Raw genomic sequence first — 15,922 nt, forward strand, 5'->3', positions numbered from 1 at the left:
AATAAACAAATAAATTAATTAATTAAAAAAAAAAACTCATGCTTAGGTCCCATCCCAAGCTTTGGAGTTAAAATAATAATAATAATAATAATAATAATAATAATAATAATAATAATAATAATAATAATTAAGACCTTCTTTCCTTCACCAGATAAATGAAACCAGGACATCTGTGATGGAGAACTGATTATTCCTCCAGCATCTAAACCTATTTGTTATTCTGAAATGGTTGGGATTGGGCATTTATCTAACTGTAGGCTACTTCTAGGTCGAAGTAGGCCTTGCAGACCCTGCTCAGACAGTAATGTGTCTATCTTCATATCAGTCTGAATGTTAATGAATTTAGAATTTTCCAAGCAAATCTGTATGCAAAATAGAGTAGTGTTTCAGCGTCTAGTGCCTTCTCTATGACAGGCTCTTGAAAGCTGAAAACAGGAGAAGAATACACAGGGCAAGAGCTCAGAAACCACCACGGGCTTTTTCCTCGACAGGAAGTCTCTCACCGGAAGTCAGCCTGTAGGGAGCGAAGCAACCCACCTGGGCTGGGGTTGGGGGGGGCCTGCAGGACCCCTGGGGAAAGCGGGGTTGGTTTGTTTCTCCATCAGTTTCACTCCCCGGCCCACACCCTCCCACCCAGAACACTTGGCTAGCTAGGTCACTCCTTCTGCAGCTGCTTTCAATGATTTCAGGAATAGTTTCACAGTCTCTCTTTTACTCAGGACTTTGTCTTGGCTTTTCCTTCGTTTTGGGGCTTGAATTTAGATGAGACATGAGGGCAAAAGGCACTGAATCCCAAACCCACATCCCATTCGATGTATTCATTCATTTATTTGTTTATTTTCATTTCAGCAACAGTTGAGCAAGAAAGAAGGTTACTAGGAGGACAGAAATGTGGGTTTAGAAAACCATCAGTGACTTTTAAGAAAGCAGGCCACCACGGCGACTGTTAACTAGACAATAGAGCATTGGCTGTTTAGGGCAATTGTTAAAAACTGAGCATTATCAATTTACAAATGTCTCTTGGGTTGCTTATCAAGGTGTGTGACTTTTAGAGTGAGGAGTGGAGAAATCAGAAGGGGAGGGAGAGAAACCATCCTCCATTTGAGATTTTGTGAACCAGCTGTTTCCTTTGCTAACTCTGTCTAAAGTTTAGGAAAAAAACAAAAACCCTCAATGGAGAAATATATAAATCTTTACAAAGGCTCCCCTCTATCTTCGGTACCCTTGTGCAAGGTCCATCATCTTGCAGTCTTGCAGTGTGGTTGTATTTAAAATCAGTGGTGCAAGAGGGGTTTTTTTGTTTGGTTGGTTTTTTTTCTTCGTAATGGAAGTGTAACCTGCTTGCAAAGCTTGTGAGCCTGCCTCCTAAATTATGGACTTCATCTTCCTCGGAAGGGGAAAACTTGACCAGATGCCACTGGGATCTGAACATGTGGTTCCTAGGAGTCTGATCATCTTTGGGCCTCTCAGGCTCACCATTAATGCATCTTCAGTAGTGATAAATAACAACGATTGGCACTGAGACCAGATTCCTAAGAGAAGGCAGCTAAAAGGTATTCTCTTTTAGCTTCATTTCCCAGGAGGGCTCACTCAGCTGCCTTAGTAGAGCGGGACTCTTCCTTCTCTAAGTGGTCTCTTTAGAAGTTTTTGAGGGATTGTGGTTCAAGGAAAAATGACTCAATCTGAGGAATTCTTTAAGAGCAGCTGAGAAAAGGCCCCAGACCCAGGCCTCTCCTCAGCTGGATCCAGTTTGCCGTCCTTTTCATGGCTGCAATCAGAAAAAATAAATGCAGTGTGAGAAATCAAACGACTTCTGTCCAAGTGGCAAAAGGACAGTGTCTAACTTAACACTGGAGTTAGACAGAAGCCAGAAAGGGTGTCTGGTGTGAACGTTTCCGGCTGCAAGATCTACCTGACTGTTGCCCTCAAACCACGACTATCTCTTACATGCTTGCAGGAACCCGCCCCCCGCAGAAGCTTCCTGTTTCATGTGGTTCCTGAGTAGGGTTGCACAGTAGAGTACAAGTTGCATTGCCTGTGTGCTGTTTCCAAGCTAGGAGAAAGAAGAACTTGTACTTTGTATTTTAAGATATTTATGAATACTTTCCGCCAATCAGTCTCCCCATCAGCACACAGATACCACAAGACAATACAGTGGAAATTGTAGATCCAGCGTAGCCATTCCATCGAGGCCTTAGGGAGGAGTTGGGACATCTCTGGGGTAAAAGCAGTGCACTTTGGCAGGGGGACCTCCAAGGAAGCATGGGGCTGAGATAAGGGAACATGATTGACCGATGGCGAGATAGTTCTCCAAGATGGAGTCGATGGGACTGGCATGGGCAGGTTGGTTTGTGAGGCAAGAAGGCTGGCAGCTTCTCCTGCTGAGTCCGGTACCCACCAAAGACTACTTGAGAGCACGGAGGAGAGCATGGCTTTGTGTGACGTTCACATCAGACCTCCCAAGTCAGCTCAGCATATCCCCCAAGGAATGGCAGAGACTTCTCTTCTTGTAAACGACAACGGACACGTATTCAGTGCCGTTAAGGACAAGCATCTGGCGACCAGTGACCAGTGGTGTCAAAGTTCTGAGCGCAGCGTGAGCAGTTTCCTGAAGATAAGAGAGCACTGTAGCCACGGCTACGGGTCCCCAAATCGGGGTTCTCTGGGGCCTCTGGGGCCTCTGGGGCCCCTCCTTGCGCTCTGCACAGAGTTTGCTTAACTGTGCTCTGCGGTTGATGAAGGCTTCCTCTTCGCCTGTGTGAACTCAAGGAAACAGAAGACTGTCTCAGCCGGATACCAGCTGCCCTGGCCTTGTTTCTCAGCCCTCTCTGCTAGTCGGCTTGGAACTCCTGCCTGATCTCAGTCAGCTGGGAGGATGCTTACGGCCCGTTGTCCCTCAGTTCACATGCAACAGCAGCTGCCTCCTTCTCCACAGGCCTGGGCGAGCTTTCAGTCTCCGTATCTGAGTGTGAAAGGGGGGCCTCCCCCCGTCCCCCCCGCACAGGTTCTATGGAATCAGGATCGCCCTGTTGTAAGCAGCAGAGTGGCGAGTACACGTGGCCTCAGGACCTCCGTCATGTCCACCGGACTATTAGCACCTTGCTTTTCTCTCATTTTCCTGTTATTAATTAATTAACGAACGATATTCTTTTCCTAAATGGATTTTTAAACAATACTTGAGACCTGTAGGGAATTTGAAACATACAGAAGAGCACGATGGTGAAAACAAAACCAAAAAGCCCTTATGAATTTCATCCTCAGCCAAGCTGCAGTTGCTGTTAAAATTTTGATGTCTTTCCTTGTAGTGTTTTTCTCTCTACCTCTGCATATTTTCATAAACACATGTCCCTTTTTTTTTTTTTTTTTACAAACCTAGGTCATTCTGGATATTCAATTTTGTTTCCTTTCTTTTTTCATGTTATGTGGTAATTTAGCTACATTACCCCCATTCTCCTACAACGTGGTTTATTAATGGCTATGTTCATTGTAAGAACATGCCATATATATTTAAAAATTACTATGGAGGGATGCTTCAAAAGTCTACAGTTTTTCTCCAGGATAACAGCACTGTAATGGACATCCCTGTTTGTAGACTTTAGACTGTATCTCTGAATATTGGCCAAACGCAGGACCCTGGAAATAAAAATTTCAAGATCAAAAGGTGTAAATACTTTTGAGGCTGTTGATGCCCATTGTCAGACTGCCCTCCAAAATGGCTATACCAGTTTACAGTCACATAAGGTTTTCTTTACCTCTATTATGAAAGGATCCTTGGTACTGAGGACTAATAGCGCCTTGCAGTGTCTTAAGTGAGAAGGAAAAGCACAGACCAGCTCCCTATCTGGAATTTCAAGATCCAAGAGGAAAACTGATTGGAGGTACAGCTGAGGGTGCTTCCCAAGGTTGCTCTAGAAGGAAATGACCCCTCCAGGACTATTTTGGCAGAATGACTGACCTTTCCCAAAGTGACCAGCACAAAATGCCCTCAACTTGAACATGAAAAAGACATATACCTCATCCAAAAGTTCCCTTAGGTCCTCCAAACCCACACTTCTTTATTCAAGTCAGGGTTCGTGACAAGGTAGCCGATGAGGGATTGAGGTTTCAGTAAGGGGAGGGCGCCTGCGTAAGTGATTAGCTCTTGCACAAAGGGAAGCGGATGTACAAGCTGACCTTTGAGGTCATTCAGTCGGTGGGCACTGTGCAGTGGGCAGCTCGGGGTGAACCGATCCTGGTCCTCTTCTGCTTCTGGCCGGAACTGACGGCGTCATCGTTTGCTTTTCCCCGGGGGATAATAATATCCATCGCCTTCCCAAGGGATACTTGTGGTCGAATTGGTGCTTATCAAAGGTTTGGAAGGAGAGGACTGACAGTGTGTGCAAATGATTGATAGGGAGCCCCAGCCCACAGTGTAGCTATCTAAGGAGGCCTTGGGTTGCTCACAGAACAAGGCTGGGGTTAATAGCCTTCATCCTTCCAGAGTTCCTGGGGTGATTGTGCAAGAGACTCGTGATCTGATCACAAGAGCAAAGAGAGTGCCTGTGTTGCCGATAACAAAGAATTACACAAGGCCTGGAACAAACGCCAGAGTTTTAAAACACTTGGCGGCAATTCAAGCTGCAAAGCATTTTATCATCTCAGGCCATCGCTGAGAGGGGCCAGCTGAAGCTACCCCGTCCACATCCTTTTACAAGCACTGGCCTTTTGATGGGGCTCTGAAAACCCTCTGAACTGTAGCTGCCTTTGCAGAGTGTTTAAGCTGGTCGGCTTACAGCAGGACAAACTGGCAGCGTGGCAAGAAAGAAAAGTGAAATTCAACCCAGTGCTGGGATCGAAAGCTCTTGAGACTCAAATGTCTCCGACACTGGGGTGTGGCTTCCTCGCTAATTAAGTTCTGTCAAACAAGGGTTGAAAATGTCAGCCCCGATTCAGGGCTTGGCTCCTCCAGCAGCCAATAGCGGTGGGCCTGGGGCTCTGGTTGAAATAATGAAGATCAAGTTTGAAACACCATTCAGTTGATTTCAAGATTTCCTGGGACCACTGTTGAAAACACAGTGTCCTCTTTTTGGGGCAACGTGAAGAACCAATCACAAGTGAGGTTTCGCAGCATGTTCTGCCCATATTTGGCAGTAATCTTACCTCATTCAACTAGATTGATAATATATGCACTTGAAAAGCAAGGCTTTGAGAAGTATGTGTGTCTCTCTCCCGGTTATGAAAGACGTCTTATCTTAATGCCTTTGGGGCATTTTTTTTTTTTTAAAAAAAGCTTCAATTGCAGCTTCTGGCTTGATAGCATTTACCTGAAAATACATAGAAAACAGAGACTAGTTTTGTTTAACTAAATAACCAGAGGTGGCTCAGGAGGTTACGGGGATGTGGAAGGCATGGCACAGGCTTTATTGCATTTTATCTGTGATGTGTAGGAGACCCGTACCTCAGAGCCTCTGGGAAATAAATGCATCCTTTAAAGTTTCTCATTAAGGGTTGCTTAAAAAGGATCATCAAATCTTGTAGAGAGAGACGACACAAATACGATAAACTTCATTCTACCTTTTTCCAGTGAATATTTATCAGCTGCTTTATATGCACCGTCCGTTTCATTGTCACCATGATCCCACAAAGGAAACCCTATTCTTATCCACGTTTTACAGATGAAGTCACTGAAGCAGGGAGTTACATAACTTTCCCAAAGGGCCTGAGCTTATAAGTAGTGGAGCTAAGAAGCCACCCCAGCAGTCAGATGCCCAAGCCCCTCCCTCCATTGAGATGTTTTTCTATGTTTACAGGCAAGAACAGAGAGGCCTTAAGTAGTACAAAATGGTACCAGGAACCCCCATCTCTAAGACACCGACCATCTCCGACTCTCAGGACCCTATGGAAAGCAAGTTGTGAGGTTGTTTGGCTTGTCTCAGGCCTGAGGGTGGGCAAGTTCCCAGTGACCCCCTAGGAGATCACATCCAGAACTTTCTGGTCACAGAGGAGCCTGCAATCAGCAGCTGAGCCCCTCACTCAGGGCCCCAGTCTCAGGAAACCCAGCTCTAGAAGGTCCTCCTCAGTGAGACTGAAGACGTGTGGGCTACAGCAGAGACCCGGTACGCGGTCGTCTGTGTCTTCAAAACTGAGGGGACCTTGAGAAAGAGGAGGGAGATGGCTAGGCAACCCAGCCTCCCCCGAGACCACAGAGAGGCCCCATGTCCTCCGTGCAGAGCAACGGTGCTCAGCCAGGGCAGTTTGGGCCCCCAGGGGATATTTGGCAATGTCTGGGGACATTTTTGGTTGGAGAGAGGGCGCTACTGGCATCTAGTGGGTGGTGGCCAAGTGTCACTAGTGCTGTGGGGAGAAACCCCACCTGCAGCTCTGAGGAAGCTCTGTCTGGGGCTTCTTCAAAGAGACAGTCTGCAACCAGGAAGCCAGCAGCACATACAGCTAGGCAGAAGGCGGGACAGAGAAAAGGTGGAACCATGTCTACAGGTTTTAATTCACTGCATCTTTCTTCCTGACAGCGAGAGGTCAGTGTTGGCCTCTGTTTACAGGGGTCAGGACCAAGGTATGGGCTGGCCCTATGTAGTAGGCTGAATAATGGCCCCCCAAAGATCAGGTCGTAATCCCTGGAGCCTGTAAATGTTACCTTATATGAAGAAAAAGAATGGTCTTTGCAGATGTGATTAAGCTAAGGATCTTGAAATGGGGAGACGATCCTGCATTATCTGTGTGGGCCCTGCATGCAATTGGGAGTATCCTTATAAGCAGGAGGCAGAGGGAGGTATGACACATGCACAGTGGAGAAGGTAATGTGATAAAAGAGGTAGAAAGTGGAGTGATGGGGTCACCAGCCAAGGAACGCGAGCAGTCACCAGAAGCTGGAAAAGGCAAAGAACAGATTCTCCCTTAGAGCCTCCAAGGGGAATGTGACCTTGCCACACCTTGATTTTGGCCCAGCGGTACTGATTAGAAACTTCTGGCCTCCAGAACCATGCAAATAAATTTCTGTTGTTTTAAGCCACCAAGTTTATGGTAATGTGTTACAGCAGCCCTAGGAAACTAAAATACCCTGACACTCCTTGAGCCCCCATGTTGATCAGTTGAGGCCGAGGGACAAACTCTTCCAACAGAGACAAAGCCAGAGCCTTTATGGGGTAGAATTTGAGGGGAGGATGGCCATTTGCTTTGCACCACACTCCCTTTGAGTCACCCTTGCCTATGAAAACATGGCATCTACCTTCCTTCTGCCTCTCTCAGGCAACAATTTCCAGTGAATGCTGGGCAAATCACCTGATCATCTCAGTGCTTGGTTCCACCCTATCTGAAGCCACCTATCACTTTCTACCTTGATTTCCTGTCAATGTACCTGCGGTATGTTCTACACTAGACTGTAAGCTCCCAGGAAGCAGGAACGCTGTTTGATTGATTGTTAAGCCTCCCAAGGCCCCCAGCACAGTGTCAAGCACATGGTGGGTGCTCAGCCCATGGTGAATGTGTGCCTCCTGCATCCTAACTATGAGAAATGTTACTTTGTTCTCTTTATTGCCTGGTGGTCAAGCAGCGCAAAGCCAAGTCTGCTGCTTATAAATAAGAAATCCCCGCACGTTCTGTCAGGCCTGCAGCACTGGACATGGACACCTGATGGTCCTTTGTTTTTCAACTGGGGTATAATTTACATACAGTAAAATGCATGTATCTTAAGTGTACAGCTTGCTTATTTACCTATATATACCTCCTTGTAACCACTTCCTGGATCAAGATATAGAATCTTTCCAATCACCCCAGAAACAAGTTCCCTTGTTTCCCCACCGTCCTCACACCCCAGTGACCCTCATGAACTAGCTTTGCTTATTCTTGAACTTCATATAACTGAACTCGTACAGAACATACTCTGGCATCTGGCTTCTTTCTCTCCACATAATATTTTTGAGATTTATCTGTGTGGTTGCGTGTATGAATAGTTTTTTCTTTTTTTCCAAAAACTGTGTATTATTATTCCATTGTAAGGATATGCCACAATTTGTTTATCCATTCTTCTGTTGATGAGCATTTGAATGCTTTCCAGTTTGGACCTATTGGGAATAAAGCTGCTACGAGCATTGTATTTTACGGCCCTGTGCTTCCATCTCTCGTGGTTATGTACCTAGGAATAGAACTGCTGGGCCACAGGGAAGGTGGCTGGTTAACTTTACAGAAATTAGTATCACTCTTCGTGATTTAGATATAAGAAAAGAAATTTTTAGAGAAGTAGCAACAATCTTTCTGTACTTATTTTCCCAATTCCATCCATTATAGTAATTTCTTAAAGAAATAGAGTGCTTGGGCTTCCCTGGTGGCACAGTGGTTGAGAATCTGCCTGCCAATGCAGGGGACATGGGTTCGAGCCCTGGTCTGGGAAGATCCCACATGCCGCGGAGCACCTAGGCCCGTGAGCCACAACTACTGAGCCTGCGCGTCTGGAGCCTGTGCTTCGCAACAAGAGAGGCCGCGATAGTGAGAGGCCCGCGCACCGTGATGAAGAGTGGCCCCCGCTTGCCGCAACTAGAGAAAGCCCTCGCACAGGAACGAAGACGACCCAACACAGCCAAAAATAAATAAATAAATAAAATTAAAAACAAACAAACAAAAAAACTATTAAAAAACAAAAAGAAATAGAGTGCTTCGTGCGTGGCTAATTGGATCAGCGGTCGAGAAGGTCGGAGAGTCAGGAAGCATGAAAATTAGAACAAATGCCCAGCCACTTAAAACATCCTCCTGTCACGTTCTACTCACTCACACCAACCTGTATCTTTACAGCTGGTCCTTCCTGGCGCTGGGGTTGAACACAATGCTCATACAGACAGGATTCCTATGAAAGAAAATATTTTAAGAGGAAAATCTGCTCTGTAACGAAGCCCTGATTGAAATGGCAGCTGCAGGCAGCGAGGAATATGTGGCATCCGTAGACCAAGGGCAGTCAGATGCTTCTGTGGTGTCTGTTCTGCGTATCTGAAGACGTCTTCTTCCCCTGCCACATCCGCAGCTCTCCTGATGCCTGGGCACAAAGAGAGCTGCCCTGCTTTCCCAGCTGCCAGCTTTCTTCAGAAGTGAATTCCTGAGCGTCAGCTGCACCCCACTTGAGTGCCATTGAATTCTAGAAACCTGAAACAGCTTTGCAAAAGTGACTGGAGAAGGAGAAACTATTTTAAGACCCTGTAGTGTTGTCATGACACTATGGACTGAAGGCTGGGATGCCGAAGGAAAGAACAGAAACGTCCAAGCTTGTCTTCCCACGAGGTGTAGTTTACAACAGCCATTATTCATGACGAGTCAAATTCCTTTCACCCAAGTCGGTGTTTCACCAATTTTTCGAATGATGCACCATGTTTAACTGTTTTCAGATTAACTTCATCCCATCCTTCTTGCTATTTAAAACTTTTCTCTTGAACCATGAGGTGCATCTTATTCTTCCCCGAATGGCAGCTTGGTGCCATTATATGTTCCTTGGTTCTTTCTTTCAGAATCTGAGATGCCACTTCTGGGATCTAATCTACTTCATCTGTATCTCATAATTTCCTTGGTTTCCCTAAAATCCTCATACTGTCCTTTGCCCCTTTCTTCCCATTTATGGGGAAAAAATTGGCCATGTCTTTGTGACACCACTCAGACCAAATCAGCAAATAAGAAACGTCAATCACCTAGGCCGCGTATTTGACACTAGGAAATTAAAACAATGGGAGTGATTCAATATCTTCTTTCTTTTCTTTTTTTTCCCTATTTTGTTGTCGTTGTTGTTATACATTTATTTTTCCATTACTCTCCTGCTGTGTAGATAGTTGTTTTCTGGACCAAAAAACTCACCTGAACTGAAGTTCATATTCAAAAAAAGAGGGTGGGCCAGAGAGGCCTTTTATAAGGGCACAAATCCTATTCACGACGGCTCCATCCTCATGACCTAATCACCTCCCAAAGCCCCACTTCCAAATGCTGTCCCATTGGGGGTTAAGATTTTGACACATGAATTTTGAGAGGACACCAACATTCAGTCCATTGCCTGAGTAAATCCTAGAAGTGGGAATGCTGAGTTGTATGCTAAGTGTGTGTTCAACTTAAAGGAAACTGCCAGTCTTCTAAAGTGGCAGTACCATTTTAAATTCCCACTGGTGACGTATAAGATTTCCAATTGCTTCACATCCTTGGCAGTATAGTCAGTTTTTAGAAAAAATTGCAGACATTTTTATGGGTTTGTAGTGGCATCTCCTTGTGGGTTTAGTTCACATTTCCCTGATGACTAATGATGTTGAACATCTCTTCCTGTGCTCATTTGCGATCTGCATCTCTTCTTTTGTGAAGTGTGTGATCAAATCTTTTGGTTCTTTTTATACTGAGTTGTTTGTTTTGTTTTTATTACTGGAATGTGAGAGTTCTTTAGATATTTCTGGATGTGAGTCCTTTGTCAGACAGATGATTTGTGAATATTTTCTCCCAGTCTTGTCTTGACTTTTCATTTTTCTTACTGGGGTCCTATTGTACACTCACATTTTCAGAGACTAGGGTTGTTTCTTGCCCCACTCTTGATCCCTCCACCATCTTGGACAGCAAGGCAAGGAGCTAGGAGGTACCACTGGCTTTGGTCTAATTCATAAGACTCTGGCTATGGGTTAACGTCAGTCTCCTGAAAGAAGAATATTGGCCTAAACAGTGGACACTTCAGTCTCTAACTATAGTGTGCATAGAATAATCTGGAAAGTTTGATGAACATGCAGATTTCCAAGCTCTGCTCCTAGAAATGTTTATTCAGTAAGTGTGAGGTGAGGTGCAGCTTGTTGCAATATTCAACAAGCAGCCAGATTATCCTGATAGGGGTGGCTTCGGGATGACATTTGGAGAAACCTTGAAACTCTAAGGCCACTGACCATGTGTGGTGTCTACTGTGGTCACAATGCAAAGTCTACGTCCAGGCTACACAAAATCGCGTGGGGGTTAAGTCAGAGGAGGGAGACGTTACCACACAGCTCGACGAAAAGGAGAAGAAACACCAAGAATGCAGGAATATTAGGACATTTTTATTGAACATTTGCCCATTGCTTCATCCTTTGCTCTCTGCTATTATAGGCATGTCTTCATTTGGGCAGACATCTTTTAAAAGTGCCTTTCAAGCATGAGACTTTATTTGAATAGACACTGGAGGGAAAAGGTGGCTGATAAACAAGTAAATTATTGCACATTAATAAATGTCAATAAATTCTTCACCTTGGTCCTGAATACTAACATTTTCTCCTTACGTCAAGTCCTGGGCTGCCAGCAGTGGTGCTGTGGTAGATTCCAGTACATGTTTTTTCAGATCCTCTGGACTTACCAGAAGTCACCCTGAACTTTTCACCAGGGACGTGTGGAATGTCTTTGATTTTACAATAAACCTTTTTTTTTTTTTTTTTGGACAAAGGCAGAACTTATTCCATGCATTTTCAAACAAATCCGTGGAGGATGCCGGGGTTTGCATCATTACCATTCTTTACAGGAAAGGAAACACAGACAGTAGCAACAAAACAGCCAGCTTTATAGCACCCAGATGTTTGGACTGTATAATACCAAACAATCAGTCGGTTTGAGGTTTTTCCTGAATTGGACAAATGATTCTGACGTTGCAAAATTACAACCAGCGTGATGTAAGTTTTAGCTACAGACAGAAACCAATTGGGACTGACCCTTCTGTCTTAATTAATCAAATGTTATTGTTCAAACTTGTTGGTACCTCTCAGCTGAAATCATTTTAAAGGCCTGTTGTTTTAATACTGCGGTGGGATGTTTCTTTAAATCACAACTAGTTAACGAATCTTCTAGGGTAATTAGGGCACCTCTTGCTCTAGCAAACACAAGTGATCAATGATCGTTAATTAAAGATGGTGGCGTAGGAAAAATCCTGGAACCCGGAGGCAAAAAGTGTGGATTCTACTGCTTGCTTGAGCTGAACTGTGCCTCCTTAAGCTTTCATGAGAGGAGATAACTTACGGAAACATAAATATGTAAGAAGACTGAAGCCAAAGTGGTTAACCGCTCTCTCTAAATATAATCCATCCCCCGCAGAGCTAGCAAACAAAACAATCCCAACAATAGAATTGTTTATGTACCTCGCATACAAAGAGGACCTGAAACCAGGAAGCCACAGGATTCAGTGAGGTAAGCAGAGAATTCTTTTTTTTATTCTAAAACATTATTCAAGTTATACATAATTAAAGTTGAAAATGAGAAAATATGGAAAAGACCAATCAATACATAAAATCAATTAAAATTCTACTACTCAGTAAAAACTACTGTTAGCCTCGGTATATATTCTTCCGTGGATCCACACATTTATGATATATGCATATTCCAAACGGCTGCTGTCCTGACATCTGCTTCTTTGAGTTAGTGCTATACTGTAAAGCTTCTTGCATGCCAATAAATATGCATCTTCAACATCCATTTAAATAGTCAAACTGTATTCCACGGTAGGCTTGTAAATATTAACAACTAACACGGAGTGCTTCCTGTGTGCTTGGCTCTGTTCTAAACACTATAACACCATCTCTGTGAGGTAGGTACTATGATTACTCCTGTTTTACGGACCGAGAAACTGAGTTAAGAGGACGTTAATTAACTTGGTATCTGGGGTTCAACCCCAGATGGTCTGGCTTTCGAGTCCAAGTTCGTAACACCCGGCCATATTGCTTCTCACCTCATTCCCTTAAGTTATTTAGGTTATTTATAATATTTTTCATTCTTTTAAAAAATTTTTTATTGAAGTAGAGTTGATTTACAATGTGTTAATTTCTGCTGTACGGCACAGTGATTCAGTTATACATATATATCTTTTTCATATTCTTTTCCATTACGGTTTATCACAGGATACTGGATATTTCATTCTTTTAAACAGTGCAGATCAATTTAAACCTCTATTTCCTCACAAGACAGGTGGTGAAGCCAGAATGTGGAGCGTTGATAATGGATGACTGTTCAGTAAGAAAGTACTAGGGGGACATTCTTTTGGGTAAGATCAGGTTAGAAGGTGTTCACTCTCATAGTAAAAATGAGGGAAGCCTATAAAATCAGCCTGGTTCCTCCAGGGAGGGGGGAGGCATATTTGCAGTGCCGCGGGAGAGATGCACTCCCCCCGTGTCCTTAGATCTATGTAGGAGAAAATAGCCACTGCCTGGTAGAAGAGACTAGCCCTGGGGATCAAAATACAGAATTAATATTCTGCGGGCTGAACTTTAACCTATTGCAAAGAGAGAGAGAAAGGAGTCTTCAGCAATTAGAGTATCAGCTTGAAGACAAGAAGTGAGTATTCATTTGGGACTGGGTGTGTCCGGATGCGAGCAAAGGATGACTCACATTAGATCAGCAGATGGGGGGGAGGCAGGGCCGGAAGGAGGGGAGGGGATCTGAGGGAGCTAGGCGTGCACTTCTCTGCTAGGGTCACAGGCATTACTAGCTCACTGTGGACACAGGGTTTTCTTTACTTAGGTCTGCATATTGAGTTACACAACTGACAGAGGGAGGTGAAGTGGGGAGGTCGCTAGTAAACAAGTGAATAGGTAGATAAATACATTCGTAATAAAGAGTAATGAGACTCCCCATAGACCTTTCTCCAAAGAAGCTATTCAGATGGTGAATATCCACAGGAAAAGATGCTCAACATAATTAGGTATTAGGGAAATGCACATGAAAACCACAATGAGATATTACTTCACACTCATGAAGGTGGCTGGAATCAAAAAGACAGATGATGAGAAGTGTTGCTGAGGATGTGGAGAAACTGGAACCCTCATACACCGCTGGTGGCGCGGCCATTTTGGAGAGCAGTTTGGCACGTCCTCAAAGGGGTGAACGTAGAGTTAGCATATGACCCACAAGTCCTCTCCTAGGTACCTGCCCTAGAGAGAGGAAAACATGTCACACAAACCTTGTAAACAGATGTTCATAGCAGCATTATTATTATTTTTTTCCATATATATATCTTTTTAATTAATTAATTTATTTTTGGCTGTGTTGGGTCTTCGTTTCTGTGCGAGGGCTTTCTCTAGTTGCAGCAAGCGGGGGCCACTCTTCATCGCGGTGCGCGGGCCTCTCACCGTCGCGGCCTCTCTTGCTGCGGAGCACAGGCTCCAGACACGCAGGCTCAGCAGCCGTGGCTCACGGGCCTAGTTGCTCCGCGGCATGTGGGATCCTCCCAGACCAGGGCTCGAACCCGTGTCCCCTGCACTGGCAGGCAGACTCTCAACCACTGCGCCACCGGGAAAGCCCCCATAGCAGCATTATTGATAATAGCCAAGAAATGGAAACAGCCCAGGTAGCCATCAGTGGATAAATACACAAAATGTGGTCTGTTCATACAATGGAAGATTTTTCAGCCATAAAAAGCAATGAAGTACTGACACATGCGGCATCCACGGCTGGGCATGGATGAACCTTGAAAACATGATACTGAGTGAAAGAATAGGTAAACCCATAAAGACAGAGAGTAGATTAGGGGTTACCAGGAGCTAGGGGTATGGAGGAGTGAGGAGTGATTACTAATTGGTGTGGAGTTTCCTTTTGGGGAGATAAAAATGTTCCATAATTGATGGCTGTGATGGTTGCACACTGCTGTGAGTATACTGACAACCACAGAACTGTACAACTTCGAAAGGATGGATTATATGGTTTGTGAATTGTATCTTAATGGAAGGCACTGTGCTAAGTGAAGTAAGTCAGACAGAGAAAGACAGATACCGTGCGATCCCACTTACATGCGGAATCCCAAAAAGCTGAACTCATAGAAGCAGAGAGTGGAATGGTGGTTACCAAAAGCTGGTGGTCAAAGCATACAGACTTCCAGTTATGAGCTGAATAAGTACTGAGGATCTAATGTACAGCATGGCGAGTATAGTTATCAATACTGTATACACATATACTTGAAATCTGCGGAGAGTAGATCTTAATCTCCAAAATATACAATATATACGTGTATCAAATCAGCCCATTGGACACCTTAAACTAACACAATGTTAGATGTCAATGATACCTCAATAAAAGCAGGGAAAAGAAAAGTGATGGAGTGGAGAGAACAGAAACGCAGCCCCTCAGGCATGAAAGGCCATGTGTGGTCCAGGGATGAGAGAGGACCTGGAGGACTGAGTGTGCCGAGAGGCCGAAGGGATCTCCGAGAGAGTTGAGGGTGAGAGGTCTGGCAGTCGACACTGGTAATTATAGGCACTTTGGGATTATGTTCAAAGGACAACGGGAAATCTTTGAAGGCTACAAAACCCAGCAGTTATGTAATCCAACTTGTATTTTAAATAGTGCTCTCTTCTTGAATTCTTAGGGCAGCAATAGATTGCTATTATAGCTAATAAAACCAGATAGACATCATTAACTTAAAATTTTAAAGTTAAAATTAGCGCACAGTTTTTTTCTTTGGATTTATTATGCATGCTCGGAAAATGAGGCCAGCAAAATACGTATTCACTAATACCACAAAAGGAGTGCATTATCATATAAATAATAATGTAAGCTTTTGATGTTTTACCCAGACCGTATTCTGTTGCTTCTAGGAATTAACAGCTATCGGCCACAAGTAAAGATTACACTCTTTTATCACTGTTCAGGAGCATATTATTATCAAACACAGATTTGGTTTAATTGCATTTAATAGAAGGAGCGAGTCCAAGCATATCTAGCAAAGGTCATGATGTGGTGGGCCAAAGCTTAGCTGCATGTTGAACGCAGAATTCTTTTGGCCTCTTGTTTGAAACTGTGAAGAAGTTATTGGGACTAATGATTGAATTTCAGAGATTCTGAGATGCACACTCCCAAATGAGAAGAGATGGGCTTTCCTGGCCTCAGCGAGGGCAAGAGAAGATCTCAGGCAACAGGGAGCACAGCTGTGGGGAAAGACAGCTAAGGATGTGCTTACATCCTGGGACATCAACTCAGG

The 15,922-nt window shown here is 44.2% G+C and overlaps 1 long non-coding RNA gene across 1 annotated transcript; it reads right to left on the bottom strand.

The window, feature by feature from the left end:
- Window positions 1–906: 906 nt before the first annotated feature.
- On the bottom strand, window positions 907–9,009 carry LOC130706462 (uncharacterized). The gene is made up of 3 exons (XR_009006706.1): window positions 8,768–9,009; window positions 4,174–5,303; window positions 907–3,183 (listed from the first exon to the last, which is right to left on the bottom strand). It is a non-coding gene; the product is annotated as an uncharacterized LOC130706462 (long non-coding RNA).
- Between the last annotated feature and the right edge of the window lie 6,913 nt (window positions 9,010–15,922).

The sequence above is a fragment of the Balaenoptera acutorostrata genome, chromosome X (genome assembly GCF_949987535.1).
Source record: "Balaenoptera acutorostrata chromosome X, mBalAcu1.1, whole genome shotgun sequence".
In the NCBI taxonomy this organism is placed as follows: Eukaryota; Metazoa; Chordata; class Mammalia; order Artiodactyla; family Balaenopteridae; genus Balaenoptera; species Balaenoptera acutorostrata.